Below are 18,048 nucleotides of genomic sequence, written 5' to 3' on the forward strand. Positions count from 1 at the left end.
TTTCATTAAAAAGAATAACAATGAAATAACATACCAAAATTTATAGGATGCTGACCCTAATCTCCCCCTCTCTGAACTTGATAAATCCAAGCTCAAAATAAACAAGAAAGAAGTTAAGGAGGTGAATAGAATTTTAAAGAGAGTAGGTATGATAGATCTCTGGAGAAAACTGAATGGGGACAAAAAGGAATATACCTTCTTCTCAGAGGTACATGGCACATACACAAAAATTGACCATGTACTAGGGTATAAAAACCTCACAATTCAGTGCAGAAAGGCAGAAATATTAAATGCCTCATCATATGCAATAAAGAGCCATGGAAAGACAGACCAAAAACTAATTGGAAACTAAAAAATTTAATCCTAAAGAATGAGTGGGTCAAACAAGAAATCATAGAAACAATCAGTAACTTCATTCAAAAGAATGACAATTATGAGACAACATACCAAAACTTGTGGGATGCAGCAAAGGTGGTTCTTAGGGGAAGTTTTATATCCCTGAATGCATACATGAATAAATTAGAGAAAAGGCAGGTCAATGAATTTGGCATGCAATTTAAAAAGCTAGAAAAAGAACAAATTGAAAATCCACAATTAAATACTAAATTAGAAATAATGAAAACCAAAGGAGAGATTAATAAAATTGAAATTAAGAAAATAATTTGAATTAAAATTAATAAATAAAATTAATAAATTTTAATTTAGAATTAATAAATAAAACTAAAGAGCTGGTTTTATGGGAAAAAATAAAATTGATAGACCCTTAGCCAATATGACAAAAAAAGAATAAAACCAAGTTATAATTATCAAAAATGAAAAGGGTGAATCTACCTCCAATAAAAAGGAAATCAAAAGAATAATTAGTAATTATTTTGCCAAATTATATGCATATAAATCTGACAATCTTAGTGAAATGGATGAATATTTACAAAAATACAAGTTGCCCAGATTAACTGAAGAGGAATTAAATTACTTAAATAACCTCATCTCAGAGAAAGAAATTGAAAAAGCCATCAGTGTACTCCCTAGGAAAAAAATCTGCATGGCCAGATGGATTTACTAGCAAATTCTATCAAACATTTGAAAAACAATTGATTCCAATACTCTAAAAACTATTTGGGAAAATTAAAGAAGAAGAAGTCTTACCAAATTCTTTTTATGACACAAACATGGTATTGATACCTAAATCAGGAAGAGATAAAATGGAAAAAGGAAATTATAGACCAATTTCCCTCATGAATATAGATGCAAAAATTTTCAATAAAATGTTGGCAAAAAGCCTATAGCAACTTATCACAATAATAATAATACACTTTGATTATTCCAGGAATGCAAGGATGGTATAATATTAGGAAAACCATCAGTATAATTGATCATATCAACAATAAAACTAGCAGAAACCACATGTTTATCTCAATAGATGCAGAAAAGACTTTTGACAAAGTACAACATCCATTCCTATTTAAAGCACTAGAAAGTATTGGAATTAATGGAGCTTTCCTTAAAATAATAAGTAGCATCTATTTAAAGCCATCAAGAAGCATTATAAATAATGGGGATAAGCTAGAAGCATTTCCAATAAGATCAAGAGTGAAACAAGGGTGTCCACTAGCACCCCTCTTATTCAATCTGGTACTAGAAATGTTAGCAGTAGCAATTAGAGAAGAAAAAGAAATCAAAGGAATCAAATTAGGCAAAGAAGAGACCAAGTTATCACTCTTTGTGGATGATATGATGATATACTTAGAGAATCCTAAAGAATAAAGTAAAAAACTACTTGAGACAATAAATAAATTTGGCAAAGTATCAGGATATAAAATAAATCCACATAAATCCTCAGCATTCCTGTATATTTCTCATGAAATCCAACAGCAAGAGATAGAAAGAGAAATCCATTTAAAGTTACTGTAGACATTATAAAATATTTGGGAATCTACCTGCCAAAACAAAGCTAGGACCTAATATGAACACAACTACAAAACACTTTTCACACAAATAGTCAGATCTAACTAATTGGAAAAACATCAATTGCTCATGGCTGGGTCAAGCTAATATAATAAAAATGACAATTTTACCTAAATTAAATTACATATTTAGTGCCATGCCAATCAATTTCCAAAAAAAAAAAATTTACTTTGTAGACCTATAAAAATGGTAACAAAATTCATTGGGAAGAACAAAAGGTCCAGAATCTCAAGGGTATTAATGAAAAGAAATGCTAGGGAAGGTGGCCTATCTATACCAGATTTTAATCTGTATTATAAAGCAGCAGTCATCAAAACTACTTGGTACTGGCTGAGGAATTGAGTAGTGGATCAATGGAATAGATTGGGTACATGAGACTCAGTAGTCAATGACTATAATGATCTACTTTTTGATAAACCCAAAGACCCCCATTTTTGGGATAAGAACTCACTATTTGACAAAAACTGCTGGGAAAACTGTACTATAGTATGCAGATACTGGGCATAGACCATTATCTAACATCATATAACAAAATTAAGACTAAATGGGTGAGTATCTAAGTATAAAGGATGATACTGTAAGTAATCTGGGAAAGCAAGGAATACTTTACCTGTCAGATTCATGGAGAGGGGAAGATTTCATGACCAAACAAGAATTAGAGAGCATTATAAAAGGCAACTTTGATTACATGACACTGAAAAGCTTCTGTACCAACAAAATCAATGTAACCAAGAGTAAGGGGGAATGGGGAAATTGGGAAAGAATTTTTACAACCAGTATCTCTGATCAATGCCTAATTTCTAAAATATACAGAGAATTGAGTCAAATCTATAAGAATACAAGTCACTTCCCAGTTGATAAATGGTCAAAGGATTTGAACAGACAGTTCTCAGAGGAAGAAATTAAAGATATCTATAAGCATATGAAAAAATGCTCTAAATCACCATTGATTAGAGAAATGCTGATCAAAACAACTCTGAGGTACCATATCTCACTGGTCAGATTGGCTAAGATGACAAAACAGGAAAATGATAAATGCTGGAGAGGATGTGGAAAATTGGAACACTAATGCATTGCTGATGGAGTTGTGAGCTGATCCAACCATTCTGGGGAGCAATCTGGAACTATGCCCAAAGGGCTATAAGTAATTTCATATCCTTTGACCCAGCAATACCACTTCTAGGGTTGTATCCCAAAGAGATCACAGAAGTGGGAGGAAGACCCATATGTACAAAAATATTTATAGCAGCTCTTTTTGTGGTGGCAAAGAATTGGAAATTAAGGGCATGCCCATCAATTGGGGAATGGCTAAACAAGCTATGGTATATGAATGTAATGGAATACGATTGCACCAGAAGTAACGAAGAGCAGATGAACTTCATATTTACCTGGAGAAGCTTATACAAACTGATGCTGAGTGAGAAGAGCAGAACCAGAAAAAAATTTGTACACCATTACAGATACAACGTATGTGTAATGACCAACTTTGATAGACTGGACTCTTCTCAGAAATGCAGGGCTATAAGTAAACTCCAAAAGACTCATGATGGAGAGAGATGTCTACATTCAGAGAACAAACCAGAAAGAACAGAATTTGAATGCAGATTGAAGCAAATTACCTGCTCTCTTTCTCTTTCTTGTTTGGTTTGGTTTCCTCTTTCCCATTGTTCATTGCATCCATGACAATCCTTCTTTTCAACCTGACAAATGTCTAATTTGAAAGTATCTGCAGATCCTGTACCTGATTGTATGCCACCATGAGGGGGTAAGGTAAGGGGAGGGAGGGGAAAAAATTTGAAATTCAAAGAACTGGGAAATTTGAATTTTGTAAACTCAAAGTAAACAAACAAATTAACAAAGAGAAGTAAATAAAAAAAATAAAGGAAAATTTATATCTCTAAACACTGAAATCAATAAAATAGAAAAGGAGCAGATCAATGAAATGGGTATGTAACTTAAAAAAAACTTTCAAGAACAAATTTAATCCCCCCCATTAAACATCAAATTACAAATCCTAAAAAATTAAAATTAATATAGCTTAAATAATTGAAAGTAAGAAAACCATTGAATTAATAAATAAAGCTAGATGTTGGAAGAACAACAAAATAGATAAACCATTGGTTAATTTGATTTTACAAAGGAAAAAGAAAAAGAAGAAAAACAAATTATCAGTATCAAAAGTGAAAGGAGTGAATTCATCATCAATGAATAAAAAATTAAAACACTGTTAGGAGCTATTTTTCCCAATTATATGCTAAAAAATCTGTCAATCTAAGCAAAATGGATGAATATTTATAAAAATATAAATTGCACAGATTAACAGAAGAGGAAATAGAATACTTAACCCCATTTTAGAAAAAGAAATTGAAGAAGCCATCATTGAACACTCTAAGAAAAATCTCCCTAGGGTCAGATACATTCACAAATGAATTCTACCAAACGTTTAAAGAACAAATAATTTTAATACTATATAAATTATGTGAAAAAAATAGGCAAAGAAGTCCTGCCAAATTCCTTTTGCAGTGCAAATATGGGACTGATACCTAAAGCAGGAAAAGCAAGAACAGAGACAGAAAAGCATAGACAATTTTCCAAAAGAATATTGATGCAAAAAATTAAATAAAATGCTAGCAAAAAGATTAAAACAGTATATCAAAAGGGCCATTCACTATGATTAAGTGAAATTCATATCAATAATGTAAGACTCCTTTAATACTATAAAACCAATGAGCATAATTAACCATATCAATAACAAAACCAATGGGGATCACATAATTATATGAATAGATGCAGAAAAAGTCTTTGACAAAATATAATACCAATTCCTACTAAAACACTAGAGATCATAGGAATCAATGGACGTTTCCTTAAAATGATAAGTAGTATCAATCTAAAACCATCAACAAGCATTATCTGCAATGAACATAAACTAGAAGCCTTCCAAATATGATCAGGGATGAAGAAAGGATGCCCATTATCACCACTCTTATTCAATATTGAACTAGAAATGCTAACTATAGCAATGAAAAGGAAAAGAAACTGAAGGGATTAGAATAGGCAATGAGGAAACAAAATATCACTCTTTGCAGATGATATGATGGTATACTTAGAGAATCCTAGAGAATCAACTAAAAAACTAGTTGAAATAATTAACAACTTTAGCAAAGTTGCAGGTATAAAATAAACTCACAAAAATCATCAGCATTTCTATATATTACCACCAAAGTCCAGCAGCAAAAGATAGAAAGAGAATTTCCACTTAAAATAACTGTAGACAATACAAAATACTGGGGAGTCTACATGACCAGACAAATCCAGGAACCATATAGACACAATTATAAAACACTTTCACACAATAAAACCAGATCTATATAAATTGAAAAATATTAATTGCTCATAAGTAAGCTGAGCCAATATTATATAAATTACAATTCTACCTAAATTAATCTACTTATTCAGTGACATACCAATAAACCTACCTAAAAATTAGTTTGTAGAGCTAAAATAAATAACAGCAAAATAAAGACAAGAATATGTTAAGCCAAGCACAAGCAGGTTTCCAGAAGAATGATACTGTGAATAGCTTTTAAGTTTCTGATTACATAGTATATTGAACATTCTATTCAATTACAAATCAGAGCAAAACATTCACAGTAAATCAGGGCACAGCATTCACAATGTTACAACTTATCACAGATAATCCAAATACAGCATTCACAACAATTTATCACAGAAAATGGCCACATAGTTTTCACCACAGTGGTCACACAGTTTCAAACAAAATATAATCATTTAGTCAATCAATCACTTAGTAACTCAATCATTCAATCAACTCGATCATTCAGTCATCCTTAGGGTGCCTCCTTAAGGGTCACAAAATCCAGTAGTCAAAATTCCCCACTCATGGGGCACACTAAGTTACAATATCAGTCACTACTCAGCACTCTCTTAAGGGGTAGTATAAAATACATAGACTATCCACCCTTCAGTCACAAATAAGTTACAATCTTCTCAGTCAGTACACAGTATCCAAGTAAAGTCTTCTTTCAGCTTGACTCAGGGTAGTCTCTCAGATTCCCTGGATCTCCTTCCATGGTCCCAGCTACTACCTGGATTCAGCAAACTGTCACCTGGGTTCAAAGGCAGACAGTGCCCAGTTCCTTGTCCAGCTCTCTATGCCATTCCTGTTCCACACTGAAGCTCACAATGTCCAGTCCACCTTAAATCCTTCACAGTCTTTGTGCCCTGGAAGCCAAGGCTTAACAAAGCCACAAACACGTTCATACAAAGTAACGGTATCACAGCCATGCTTCCTCAGTCTTCAGCAGCTCCCAGGAGAGGCTGGTAGCTCCCCAGCAGAAGCTCCAGCTGGTTCCCGGAATCAAAATCACTTCGCCCAGGTTCCCAAAATCAAAATCATTCCCTCCAGCCTGGGCCTTTCCCCTTCAGCCTCCTCAGCAGCAGCTGCTTCTGCATCCACCAAGCTTATCCCAAGGAGTTCTGACTCTCCTACTATGAGGCTTTTCCTTATATACAGTGTTGCTCTTGTCTTTTCAACCCCTTCCTATTATGTCAGCAACAGGAGTTCATACCCTCTGTTTCTTTAACAGAGGTTTAATTTGAAAAAGGTGCTAAATACCTCTTAGTTTTCCAATACAACGGGATCTTTGAATTTCATTACCATTACAGAATATCAAGAAAATCAATGAAAAAAATGTGAGGGGAGGTGGCTTAGGAATACTATATTTCAAACTGTTTTATAAAATAGTAAACATCAAAACAATCTAGGACTGCTGAAGAAGTAAAGGGGTAGATCAGTGGAATAGATTAGGTATACAAATCATTGTAGCAAATGACAATAGCAATTTAATATTTGTTATACCTAAAGATCCAAGCTCTCAGGACAAAAACTTAGGGGCTCAATATTTGACCACTGCTTGGAAAATTGTAAAGTGGTATGGCTCAATATTTGACCACTGCTTGGAAAATTGTAAAGTGGTATGGCAGAAGTTAGATATAGGTCAACATCTCATACCATTTACTGAGATAAGATCAAAATGGACATATGATTCAGACACAATGATACTATAAGTAAATTAGGAGTGCATGAAGTAGTATACTTGCCAAATCTACGTATAAGGGAAGAATTTAGGACTAAATAAGAGGTAGGGACTATTACAAAATGTAAAATAGACAGTTTCTATTACAAAAAATTATAAAGTTTTGTACAAATAAAACCAATGCACCAAGATTTGGAAGAAAGCAGATAACTGCGGAGATAATTTACAGCAAATACCTGGGATAAAGGACTCATTTCTCAAATTTTTGGAGAAGTGAGTCAAATTAATAAGAATACAAGTCATTCCACTATTGATAAATGGATTTGTTGCTCTTCTCATTGAAATTAGAACTGTGCCCAATCAGAATAAAGTAGCTTCTTTTTCTCCAAGAAAAATTACAGGATCACAAATCTAAAATGAAAAGACTGAAGGAGGGTAATTGACTTGATCAAGGTCACATGGGTGATAAACTTCAGAGATGGAATTTGAACCCAAGTCCTCTTACTATAGAGGCACTATTCTTTCCTACTGTACTCTCAAAGAGGTCTCATCTACTCAGGGTCAGAGACAGATTTGGAAAATGGTGGTGATTGGTGATTCACTACCAAGGCATACCCCAATACCTTTTTGTTTAGAAGTTTGTTGTTTAATCCTTTTTCAATGGAGTCATTCTTTGTACACATATTTGCAGTTTTCTTGACAAAGATACTAGAGTGGTTTCCTGAGGCAAACAGGCTTAAATGACTCTTTCATGGTCACACAGCTAGTAAGTGTCTGAGGTCAAATATGAACTCAGATCTTCCTGACTCCAGGGCTCAGTACCTTCTGTACTGTGCCACCTGGCTGCCTAGGTGATTTTTGCTAATTAATAAAGAGATCTGCTCTCTTATTGGAGCACATGTATAAGATATAAAAAAAAAAAATTGCCTCGGTTTGTTAAGGCTTTCACTTCCTGTTTGTAACAAATCAAATAAAGAAAGATGATATCTCATGCAGAAACTTACCAAGACCAACAGTAGCAGGAGCAGTCACCCAGTGCCAAGGGTCATGAAGTCCTGGCAAGAAAGTGAAGACCTTTAGATCACAAGTGGTTTTGATCAATGTTGCTAAATGAAGGTAGCAGCTTCAGAGGAGAAAGATAATTTTCACTAATGATCAACTGGCTAGGAAGATGGTTCTAAGAATGATCTTTGAATTTCTGTATCCCAGTTTAAAATGGACAACCTATAGTCTTTTAATCAATAATGGAGCACAATGAATGAGGATTGGTAAAAATGGATTTGTTTGACAGAATTTACTTAAGGAGGCAGTACTTAAAAATACAGTCATATCTTCCCTTTGCCTATTTACCTTTAGCTATTGACCTTAGTCCTTAACTTTCTCTTATTTCAGATTGTCCTCAGATCCCCACTTGCCTTGGTAATATCTGATTAATAATATCTTGTAATAACTGTAATTGCTAGCATTTATACAATGCCTTAATATTTGCAAAGTTCTTTACAAATATTATTTCATTTTAACCTCACAACCACCCTGGGAGGTAGGTGCTTTCCTTATCCTTATTTTACAGATGAGGAAACTGAGGCAGGAAGTTGTTAAGTGATTTGCCCAGGGTTACATAACTGGTAAATGTCTGAAATTAAAGTTAAACTTAGGTCTTCCTGCCTCCAGGCCTAGCTTCTTATTCTTTTCCTTCTCTTGTTTAACCATCACCATCAGTAAAACTCACTTTTCTATGATCTTTTCAGATTCATAAAACACTTCCCTCAAAGTAGTCCTGCAAGACAATGTAGGTATTAGTATCATTATTATAAGCATTAGGAAATTGAGACCAAGAGAAGATACATGAAGGGAACTATAGAGATAGTGATAAATGACAAATTTTTGATTGGGTGTACGTTTCTCCTTGCTCAATCTTTCTTCCATATTATATTATTAAGGCAGAGGTAATAATTTTAATGAAAAATTATATACCAAAGAGGCATGTCATTTCTTAAGCCATCAACAAGCATTTATTAAATTCCTACTGTGTGCATGAAGCACTGGTAATACAAGGAAAGGAAAAATAAAGACACTCCCTGGCCTCAAGGATATCATGATTTAATTGGGGGGGGGGGGTAGGCAAGAAGGAGCAAGCAAACAACTATGTAGAAACAAAATATAGACAGGATAAATTGGAGATAATCTCAGAGATTTATTAAATTTAAGGGCTGGGAAAGGCTTCATTCGGAAGACAGGACTTCAAGTGACAGAACTTGACAACTGATTGGATATGGGGGATGAGAGAAGAAGGAGTACAGGAAGAAAATGAGTTTTGGGTTTTTTTTTTTTTTAATGTGAACCTGTGTGACTGAGAGGCTCATCAAGAGTAGAGGTTGCGGGAGCCAAGATGGCGGAGTAGAAGCACGACCCTCCCGCAGCTCCGGCTTCCACCCTCCCCAATCCATGTAAAAAGGGGACTCTAAACAAACTTTGGAGCTGCAGAACCCACAAAATGACACAGAGAAGCTAACCTCCCGCTGAGAACAACCCAGCAGGCCGGCAGGAATCGGCCAGCGCAGCGCTCTGGGAGCCGAGCCCAGCCCTACGCGGAGGCTTTAGCCCCAGGGTGGGCCTGACCAGCCGCCAGCCAGAGGGACTCCAGATCAGCAGCAGCTGTGGCCGTTTCCAGATTTATCAACATATAGATGCGAAGGACAAGGTGAGAGGCCAGTGCATTCTGGACTTTGGGACCCAGTAAGTGGGAGTGCGTGGCTTTTACCCCCAGGGCAAGAAACCTCTGAGACGCCGGCACAGTCTGCCAGTGCCACTTGGCGGCTTCAGCTCCTGGCCTGCAGAGTGTAGGAGGACCAAGCACCAGTCTGAGGGGTCATCGCTCTTGCTTTAACCTGCTTGGATCTGGATTGCAGTCTAGGGTGGAGGTCCTGGGGTGTGTGTCCAGCTTGCCAGAGCGTGTGGAGACCTCAGAGAGGGCACCCATCTAATACCTCCGGCAGCTGAGAAAACCCCAGCGTTTGGGACGAAAACTCCCCTGTCTGGTGGCAGAGTCCTACTGTGGCAAAAAGCCCAAAAGTCAAATCATTGAGTGGCAAAATGAGCAGGCAAAGGAAACAAAACAGACAGAAGATTCCAACATTACACTCCTATTTTGGGGATAAGAAGGAGCAAGGCATGGAACAGGAGGAAATCAGTGAAGTCAGAACTCCTGCAGCAAAAGCTTCAAAGGAAAATACAAGCTGGTTACAGGCCATAGAGGACCTTAAGAAGCAGATAAGAGAAGTGGAGGAAAAATTGGGAAGAGAAATGAGAACAATGCAAGAAAATTATGAAATGAGAGTCAACAGCCTGACTGAAGAAAATAATACCTTAAAAAACAGACTGACTCAAATGGCAAAGGAGGCTCAGAAAGGCAATGAGGAGAAGAATGCCTTAAAAAGTCGAATTTGCCAGATGGAAAAAGAATCTCAAAAGCTCACTGAGGAGAATCATTGCTTCAGAATTAGATTGGAGCAAATGGAAGCTAATGACTTTATGAAAAATCAAGATGCTGTTAAACAGATCCAAACAAATGAAAGAATAGAAGGCAATGTGAAATATCTCATGGGAAAAACCACTGACCTGGAAAATAGATCCAGGAGAGATAATTTAAAAATTATTGGACTGCCTGAGAGCCATGACCAAAGTAAGAGCCTGGAAAGCATCCTCCAGGAAGTTCTCAAAGAAAACTGCCCTGATGTTTTAGAACGAGAGGGCAAAATAGAGGTTGAAAGAATCCACCGATCACCTCCTGAAAAAGATCCCAAAAAGAAAACTCCTAGGAATATTATAGCCAGGTTCTGTAATACCCAGATTAAGGAGAGAATGTTACAAGCAGCCAGGAAGAAACAATTTGAATATTGTGGAAACACAATCAGGATAACCCAGGATCTGGCAGCTTCTACACTGAAGGATCAAAGGGCCTGGAATGTGATTTTCCGGAGGTCAAGGGAGCTGGGATTAAAACCAAGAGTCACCTACCCAGCAAAACTGAGTATCATGTTTCAGGGGAAAATATGGTCATTCAGTGGAATAGAGGACTTTCAAGCATTCTTGCTGAAAAAACCAGAGTTGGACAGAAAATTTGACATTCAGATTCAAGAAGCAAGAGAAGCATGAGAAGGTAAACAGGGAAAAGAAATCATAAGGACTTATCAAAGTTGAACTATTTTTTTTTTTTAAGCAATTGGGGTTGAGTGGCTTGCTCGGGGTTGCACGGCCAGTTGTTGTTTCTGGGTGTGGTGCTGGGTATCTGGGCCCGGATTTGATCCGGGTCGTCCCGGCACTGAGGCTGGTGCTCTTGCTTGCTGAGCCACTTGGCCAAAGTTGAACTATTAACATTCCTACATGGAAAAACAATAATTGTAACTTATGAAACTTTTCTCAGTAGTTGAAGGGATTAGAAATATATAATATATATATATATATATATATATATGTCTTTATATGAGGGTATGCAGGCATATGAATACATATGTGAATGTGTGTATATATGTTTACAGGTATACATAGATAGAGGGCACGGGACCAATTTAACAGGAAGGGATGATACTTAAAAGGTGAAATTAAGAGGTGAGAGGGATATAATGAGATGAGATGGGGAGAGACAGAGTGGGGCAACTATCTCATACAGAAGAGGCAAGGGAAAATGGTTACAATGGAGGGGAAGAATAGGAAGGCAAAAGGGAATGGGTCAACCTTATTCCTATTGAATCTGGCTTGAGGAGGGAGGGAAATACACACTAAATAGGGGATCTCACCCTCCAGGAGAATAGGGGGGGGAGGGGATGTGAGGGGGGATGATGGAAGGGAGGGCAGGCTGGGGGGGAGGGAAGTTGGAAGCACCCACTTTGGAAAAGGGACAGGATCAAAGTAGAGAATAGAACAAGTGGGATGTGGGATAGGAGGGAGGGAAATATAGTCAGTCTTTTACAATATATCTGCTATGTTATTGTTTTGCATTGGCTACACATGTACAACCTATACTGAACTGCTTATCTTCCCAGTAAGGGTGGGTGATAAGGGAGGAAGGGAATGAATCTGGAATTCAAAGTTTTAAAATCAAATGTTTAAATATATATATATATATATATACTATTATCAATATTGTTTTACATGTAATTGGGAAATATAGAGATCCACCATGCCCTACTGGAAAAGTTGAAATGGGTATGGGAGAAAATATGGGAGAGAGGAGATCAGAGGTGGGGCTATCCTGTGGGACTGCTGTTTTGGGGGGATGGGTGGGGGAAAAACGGGGAGAAAATTTGTAACTCAAAATCTGGCGGAAACGAACGATGTAAATCAGAAGTTAATAAAGCATTTTTAAAAAAAGAGTAGAGGTTGCAAGATAATGAGTTCAATTTTGGACATGTTGAGATAGCTAGGTAGTTCAGTGGAGAGTGTTGGACCTGGAGTCGGTATTGCCTGGGTTCTGATTTTGCATCAAAAACTTACTAGCTATGTGGAGCTTAGTTTATATCTGCCTCAGTTTCCTTGGCTGTAAAATGAAGACAAAATAACCTCTACTGCCCTAGGAGGTTGTGAGGATAAAGTGAGATGATATTTATAAGATTCTGTATAAACCTTAAAGCATTATATAAATGTTAGCTATGAAAGTTGAGGATCTGAGAACAGAGGTCAAGAGATAGCATAGAATAGGAAAAACCAGAGAATCAGTCTTTATAGAAATGATAAGCTCTCCAAGTTAAGTAGTATAGAAGGATAAGAGAGATGGGCCCAGAACATAGTTACCAGGGTAACGCTAGGCTGAAGATCCATCAGAGGAAACTGAAAAAGTAGGAGAAGAGAGAGTAGCGTCATGAAAACCTGAGGGAAAATAGAATATCAAGGAGAAGAGATTGAAATTTCTTATTTAACAGAGAAAAGATGTGTCATTGATTGGGAGGATCAACCTTTCCTAGGTTTCACATTGAAATTGACAATTGACATAAAATTAAAAGAATGTGTAGTGTTTTAATGTGATGAGATGATATCCAAAGGAGACAATTTAAAGCATAGAGAAAAGCATGTAAAAGAAGGTGTCATTTGAAAAATCAGGCCTCAGCAAGAACTGATCTATGGAAGAAAGAGGCCTGCATAGCAGAAGGATGTTCCAGGATTTCAGGGTACAAATTCTGAAGAATGGAAATTTCAGGCAGCTTTGATTGGTTTGGACTCTACAGAACATCACACCCCACCCAAGATAAGTTGATCACTTAAATCTTGTCATCTTGCAGATTGACTTAATTCTGGATACTCAACAATTTCTTAACTCTCTCATTCTCTCTCTCCTTTGATTAGAGAGCAAGGATGGTAGAACACTAACTTCCTCCTAAAATTTCCTTTATAGAGAACTAGGATCTGAACTTACCCACTTACTCTCCACTTTCCATCAGCAGTTCTGCTTGGTTTAGTCTCCACAAACCATCATACCTCAGGTTTCCTCTCTCCCCCTAATTTCCAGCCTCCTTTTGTATATTGACTTTGACTATTAAACTTTCTAAAATTTTGTTTATTTTATTCTGAACAATAAATAAAACAAGCATCCTATAACATAGTAGAATAGAAAAAAGATGATTACCCATGAAACTACAAATCTATTAGCTACAATTGCTATTCCTTTTAAATATGTAATAAAGTTGTTATGTAACTTTTTTCCTTTTTTTCCTTCCCTTACCCATTCTCATCCTAAAGATGGCTACAAGTAGACCCAAATATGTATACATACATAAAACCATTCTATACATACTTCTATTTGTCAGTTCTTTCTCTGGATGCAGATAGCATCTTCCTTCCTAGGTCCTTTGTAATTAATTTGGGTATTTATAATAGTCAAAATGACTTAGTCACCCAAAGTTTTTCTAAAAACAATGTTGCTGTTATATTACACAATATTCTTTTGGTTCTGCTAATTTCACTCTTCATTATTTCATGCAAGTCTATCCATGTTTTCTAGGATTGAGCTCACTCTTTCTTATAGCACAATAGTATTCCATCACAATCATATACTACAAGTATCCATGGTACCTCAGTTCACCATGTTCCTCTCCCTTGGTCTCTCTCTAAGCTTCCCTGCCCTTTGTCATCTTCTCTGATTTCAAATATATCTGTATCCTCTCTTACTTGCTTCTCTAATCTTGCTTGTGGCCCTATCTGGCACCACCCTGAAATGCTATTTCCAACCCTATCCATTTTATTGATTGTCTCCTCACAACAGGACCTTAATGATTATATCTACAATCTTCCATAAAGTTTAAAATTTTTATTTTTCTTCATTTTTGTTTTTATGTTAACTTCATTTCTGAGCTGTTTTATCTCCTGTACTCAGAAAGTCATACCTCCCAACAAGGAATAAAAAAAGAACCAAAAAAAATCAGTAAAACCACCCAATACATGAAACATGTTTGACAATCTATGGCCACATCCCACACACTGAAAAGAATCGAAATTCTTGGTTTCAACATCTCTCTGTAGCCAAACTTCTGTTTAGATAATTCCCATACTTATTTACAGTTATTAGAATCCAGGGTACCAGCTCCCCTTTAAAGAAAGATACATAATTCCCTTCCTTGTAGAAAGGATTCTTAATATCTTTTATGAAAAAACTATTCCTTTATATCTCTATAATAATAATAATGATGATAGCAAGAATTTATATCACACTTTAAATGCTATAGACATATCATCATCTCGTTGACTCCTTGTAATAACGCTATGAGAGAGATGCTATTATTACTCCTGTTTTATAGAAGGGGAAACTAAGGCTGAATGTTAAATAAATATATCAGGGTCACAGAGCTAGTAAATGTCTAAAGAAGAATTTGTACTTAAATCTTCCTAACTAAAAGTCTAGCACTCTATCTACTATACCAGCCTATATTTAAATCCCTTTGATTCATGTTTCATAAAGATAGAACAAAAGGTGAATGTGATCTGTGTAAAGATGGGCCAAATGTTTAAAATGAGCACAGTATTCTATCTTACCCATGTCTAAGGTATTATGTTTATTTTGGGCAATCAAATATTGGGAAATATTCACAAAACTGAATTTGTACATTGTAGAATAAGGAGGGTATTATAAAAATTTAGGGATTAGGGTAGGACACCTCCTCCTATTCTCCCCATATTTGAAGGGCTGCCAGCCATATGGCAAAAGACAGATTTATTCTTGACCCTTTGCTCCTCCAAATTGATTTTGGCATTATTTTTTCTAACTCAGTAAAATAAGTTTTTGGTAATTTAACTGGGATGGCATTGAATGTACAAATAAGTTTAAGTAAAATTGTTATATTTATTATGTTGGTTTTGTCTAGCCATGAACAATTAATATTTAATATTTAATTTGATTTTATTGCCTAAAAGTTTTTTATAATTTTGTTCATATAATTCCTTGGTTTGTTTTGGCACATGGACTCCCAGATATTTTATACTGTCTAGAGCTATTTTAAATGGGGTGTCTCTTACTATCTCTTTTTTGCAGAGTTTTATTGATGACATATAGGAATGCTGATGCTTTATGTAGATTTACTTTATATCCTGCTACTTTGCTATGATATTATTAATTTTTTAAACTATTCAATTTTAAGGTCCATGAGGGCAGGGACTGTCTTTCTTTTTCCTATTGTCATCTCCAGATCTTAGCACAGTGTCTGACTCATAGTAGGTGTTTAATGAATGTTTAATTGAATTGGTGTGCAGTGGCCGCAGGGCAGCTCTAGAATCAATGAGTGAAAGTTGTAGGGAAACATCTTTTGTCACATATAAGGAAAACATCCTAAGAGAATTATCAAAAAGTATTATAAATCATATGGAGGGGTAGTAAATTCTCCCTTCTTGAAAGGGCCTGACAGGGGCGGCTAGGTGGCGCAGTGAATAGAGCACCAGCCCTGGAGTAAGGAGGACCTGAGTTCAAATCTGGCCTCAGACACTCAACACAAAAACTAGCCATGTGATCTTAGATAAGTCATTTAACCCCAATTGCCCTCCAAAAAACAAAACCAAAAAAAGTTGAATTTATTGGGGCAGCTCAGTGGCACAGTGAATAGAGCACCGGCCCTGGAATCAGGAGGACCTGGGTTCGGATCTGGCCTCAGACACTTAACACAAAAACTAGCCATGTGACCTTGGGCAAGTCACTTAACCCCAATTGCCCTCCAAAAAGCAAAAAAAAAAAGAGCCTGACACTATTCCTGGCACATTTTGAATGCTTAATAAATACCTTGGGCAAGTTACTTAACCCCAAATGCCCTCCAAAAAAAAAAGCAAAAAATTAGTGTCTTCTCTTTGGCCATAGTACATCAATATTCACCAATAAGTGAAGAACTAATTCCAGCAGAATGGGAATTTACAGACTAAATCTGGTGTAGAGTAGGTAGAAGAAGAAAATGTCTGTAGACATTAACCCTATTGTCTTATGGTGAATATATAACCACAAAGGCATTCTCCATTCCTTGTGACTATTTCTGTACCCTGGGACTATAAATTTCTGAGGTCAGGAACTCTGCAGGCACAGGGGATCCTCATTATGCAAACTTTTTCTCAGGGAGGAAGGAGGGAAAGAAAGCATTTCATTCTCCATATAAGCCTTTCCCAGTTGTACAGGAAAATTAGAGAGAAGTCAGAGAGATGGGAACTGTAGAACCCTTTCCTTGAGAGAAGATTACTCATTTTCAAGACAGCTGGTGAGTCTATTCCTTAATAGTTTCTGGAATTTAAGAGGTCTCAGGGTGGTAAAAGTGGTAACTTTAAAGAGAGCAAAAAGAAAAAAAAATCAAGTACCTGAATTGTAGGAAGCAAGCTGTCATCTCTTGAGGATAGATAAGGAGCCACACAGAATGAGGGAAGAGGGTGCTTATTAATAAATGTCTTATTAAAGAGATCATCTTTATAGAAATTCAGAAATGTATGCAATTTGTAAATGAGGAATCAGGCTATAGGCTAAAGGAAGAACTTTATAAATGAAGGCTAAAGGAAGAACACCCATGTGGGGTGGCTAGGTGGTACAGTGAATAGAGAACCAGCCCTGGAGTCAGGAGGACCTTAGTTCAAATCTGGCCTCAGACACTTAACACTTACTAGCTGTGTGACCTTGGGAAAGTCACTTAGCCCCAATTGCTCTGCCTTCTCCCCTCCAAAAAGGAAAAAAAAAAAGAATACCCATGGAGGGTATGGAGGTAGAGTGTAGCATGGTAAATTCCGTATATTTAAGGAGATAGTGACTAAGAATATGTCCTATTCAGGGCAGAGAGCTTCAGCAAGGAAAAGACCAAAGGAATAAGTTAGAGTAAGAAATGTAAGTGAGGATAGGAACGTAAAAAATTCTACAATAATACTTTCACACACCCCCATCTCCACAGTCACAGTGCATCTATCTTCTTCAAATTATATCTTGTTTACCATTTACAACATTATGAGGAAAGGGACTAATTCCAGTCACCTAAATTTTTTCAGATATTCTAAGGTACTGTATATGGCCTGTAGAGATAAAATTATCCAGAGAACCTTTTAATTCTGCCAGTACAGAAAAGGGCCAAGAATGAGGATAAGAGGCGATGTTAAATCAGTGATAGGCTACAGGAAGGCTTATGGAGGAGGGAATGAAGGCTTCCCTGTGGTTAGGAACAATAAAAAGGTTCCAGGTTTATACTTTAGTTGGACTGTCACCCATTCAAGACAAAGGGGCAATGGGAGCCACATTTTCTTATTACCTAGAGAAAAATACACAAGCTATTAATCTAATATGGGTGATCATAGAAAGCAAGGAGTTCAACTGAGAGAGACCCCTTGTGAACTGACAACTGAACAATCCCCTCTGCAATGAGTGGTCTGAATGATTTCGGTCTGACTTTTGGAAAACTTTTCTTTCAGGAGACTGTAGGAAGAGTTAACCAGAAAAAGAAGAGTGACTTAACTCTGGGTTATAATCCAAAATGATGCCTTCTGTAGACCAGATTTGGAATGGCAGGGTCCAGTGTGACTATGGCCT

Source organism: Petaurus breviceps, unplaced genomic scaffold (assembly GCF_028583685.1).
Source record: "Petaurus breviceps papuanus isolate PSGF00001 unplaced genomic scaffold, PetGlider_PUasm1.0 90444, whole genome shotgun sequence".
In the NCBI taxonomy this organism is placed as follows: Eukaryota; Metazoa; Chordata; class Mammalia; order Diprotodontia; family Petauridae; genus Petaurus; species Petaurus breviceps.